Below are 3,696 nucleotides of genomic sequence, written 5' to 3'. Positions count from 1 at the left end.
TACCATGTGCCATTTTGGTGAATACCATGGGTCAATACCATGTGCCATTTTTATTTTTATTAATTCTAATATTAGGGATAATAATGGTTTTTTGCATGGTATTAATAACAATCTAGTCCATGGTATTTGTCCCATATTATTTTGGCCATAGGTTTCACCTAAATATAACCCATTTTTTGAGTGTTTGTAAATATAAGGTGACTTATGGAGTAAATATAAAAAAATGTTTTATTTGTTTACCATACCTCTCGTTTATTTATATTTTTATTAATTTACCATACCTCTTTTACAAATATGGTATTTGTCCCATAGGATTCACTTAAATAAAACCTCTTTCTTGAGCCTTCATAAATATAACGAGGGTTATGGACTAAATATAAAAAGAGGTTTTATTTATTTATGATACGTATAGTTTATTTATATTTTTATTTATTTACCATACCTTTTGAGTAAGTATAAAAATACGTTTTATCTATTTACCATACCTCCACTTTACTTATATTTTTATTTGTTTACACCCTTACATGTATATAAGGTGACTTATGGAGTAAATATAAAAAATGTTTTATTTATTTACCATACCTTTCATTTATTTATATTTTTATTAATTTACCATACCTCTTTTATAAATATGGTATTTGGCCCACAGGATTCACTTAAATAAAACCTATTCTTGAAAAAGGGCGAATGGATGCACTTAAATAAAACCTATTCTTGAAAATGGGCGAATGGAAGGTTGTAAGTCCTAATTTCAAGGGCTAAATTTACCTTTTTTACCCTCTCCCTTAAAATAAGGTGGGCTATTTGAGGTGATTTGTAAAAACGTACTATGATATAAAATATTCGCCCACTAAAAATTTAAAACGCCTTAATTTCGCCAAACGGCGAACATTCGCCCCTAAAATTATCCTTGGTTCTCATACTCCTCCACGACCTTTTCCATCTGTAGTTGTCGTGCGGAGGGGCCCTGTCTAGAGGTCGTGGCCACCGTCTTCTTCTTTCCTTGAGGGAATATCATCAGGGAAACAAATTTCTCGGTTTTGGAAAGGAGCTTACTACATTGTTTTGCAGTAACCAAAGAGATGGCAGTAGGCGATGCTACCTCTGGTATCTTGTACAACTTATTTCTCAAAGTAATAATAACAGCACGAGGCCTTGATTCATATACAGCATGTCGCTTCCACAAGTATGGTTGTCCTAATAATACATCACAAACTTCAAGGGTAGCAAAGTCACACAATACCTCTTCCGTGAAGGGCTTGATGTTGTATGGAAGGCGACACTGCTGGCTCATGCGAAGATCTCGTCCTTGGTGAAGCCACCTGATAGTGTACAGTTGTGGATGTGATGTGGTCAGTAAGCCGAGCTGCTTCACGACCTCTGCCAAAATGAGGTTCTTTTGGCTCCCGCTGTCGGCAATGAACTGTAGCGGGGATCCCTTTACCCACATCTGGGAGTGGAAGAGACGCTCCTCCTCCTCTATATCTTCAGTTTCCTCCTTCTGGATCTTCGTGGTGGCAACGGTGGTGTTGGGCTCCGCATTGGTAATCTGCTTCCCTTTGTCATTCCCCTTGTCAGGTTCTGACTCAAAGTCGGAACATGCGTCTGATTCTGAAACCTTTAGCTCAGCCACCAGCGACTGCTTGGCCCGAAACTCACTTGTGTTGTGAGTGGAGCTCTTATGGAACTCACACCATTTTCCCATGTCCTTTTTCAGCTTCGCGAAGCTATTCTTTTCTTGCAGCTTTGACGGGTTGTCTTGGGCCACCCCGCCTTGCCTTTGTCCTTTGTTCTGCGGTTTGAGAGCACCTTTCCCTTGCTTCGGATTTGCAGATCCAAAGTCTCACTTCTTCTATTTAAACTTTTGCTCGACCTTGACAACATATCGGTATGTCATGCCAAGCGAGGAGATGTTCATGAATTCTATTTCTTCCTGGATGTACTTGTGCAGACAGCCATGGTATTTGAGTATCAAATACTGCTCAGAATCCTTGATACCCAACTTTGTGAGAAGGGTATGGAAAATATTGGTAAACTCCGACACATCTTGGTCCCTTTCCTACTGCAGCGTGGTCCACTTTATGTATTGATCCTCATAGCTTCCGACAGGGTAGTACTGCTCCTTGTTGGCATCCCAAAATGAATTCCAGGTGGGTGCGGCTGAGTGAGCTGGTGCTTTCATCCTTCTGCTCGCAGTAGGTTTCCCACCATTCCTTGACATGGGGGGCTGCTTTTAGAAGAGCAAAAATAATATTTTCCTGATTGGAAAAATCATGAACAGAAAAATAACCCTATAGCAAATTTAACCATTTATCGATGGCATTTGCGTCTATCTAACCCTCGAATATGAGGATTTCAAAATTAACTTGTACCTTAAACGGTGTGGCATTTCCAGAGTAGCTGTGGGAAGTCGATGTGTCGCCCCTGGGTAGCCGCTGAAGGATCTAGGCAAATTTGTCCATCATCGCATTCCTTTATTGCTTGAGGGCTTCTTCGAGCAAGATTTTGATAGGATCTCCTGCTCCCTCGTCTTTATTTTCATCAACCATGGGAGGCTGTTTGGTTTTGCGAGGTTGGTCTTGCAAAGATTCGACCAGTTCAATCCCTAACTCCTTATATCCCAACCTCATTGGGGACATGCAAAGAAAAACAGAGAAAAAGCAGACTGCTCTAATACCACTGATCCGGATTTAAACAGGAACGCAACAAATTACAGAGATAACCATAAACACAAAGATGCAGTGGAAATAATACTTCATTTCATTAATGTAAAATACTAAGATATTCTTACAGACATAAAATGTAAATAAACAACTAGGGCGATGGTAGCTTATCTCTAAGAAGAGATGCGGTGGCTAAATGCCTCTGAACTGTGTTACAATGAGGCTTAAAGGCCTATTTATTTTTGATAAACAATGGAAAACCCTAAACATCCAAAAACCTAACCCTAGAAGATGAAACGCCAAACTGTGGGCCCTGTTTGGGTAAATTGGTATATCAACTTCCCAGGGTCATAACTTTGGCATACAATCTTTTTTTGACGCGTACAATATCTCGTTAGAAAGATCTATCCGAGAAATACAACTTTAGGAAGAGAAACATCGGTCCATGGACCCATGTTGCTCGCAGTTTTCCCAAAAAATGTCATTTAGGGCCTCAAAACGGCTCTGGAAGTTTAGGACCCGAAAACTGCTAAAAATATTAAACTATCCTACAATTAAGGAAACTGAAAAGCTGAAAGAAACAATGGTGGGGGTCCAAGTGGACTTGGCGGGTGGCCACCAATATCCACTTGGATCATTTGCAGTTGAATCATTTTAAAGGGGAAGTACACACTCAAAGTAGAGTTGACAAGGTACATCAAGGCAATTGTCAAAAAAAAATCATTTTTGTTCTCTATTAAATCTAGAGAAAATATTACTACTAAGAGTTATAAGAAAATATTACTACTAAATAACTCTTAGTAGTAATATTTTCTTAGTAGTAATCTTAGTAGTAAAGATTACTACTAAGAGAAAATATTACTACTAGGAGTTACACTTTCAGGGCGAGGACTCAGGCCACTACCTAGAACTCCATGAAACATTCACAAATGAAAAGTAACATCAAATCATTGATGCAAATGAAAATACTTGAAGAGAGACTTAACTAGACCCCTACTGGCCATGACAGGCATTTCGTCAAACATGTCACAAA

The sequence above is a fragment of the Pinus tabuliformis genome, chromosome 1_2 (genome assembly GCF_031772625.1).
Source record: "Pinus tabuliformis cultivar Carrire ecotype Pingquan chromosome 1_2, CPIR1, whole genome shotgun sequence".
Lineage (NCBI taxonomy): Eukaryota > Viridiplantae > Streptophyta > Pinopsida > Pinales > Pinaceae > Pinus > Pinus tabuliformis.
This window is presented reverse-complemented; position numbering follows the sequence as displayed.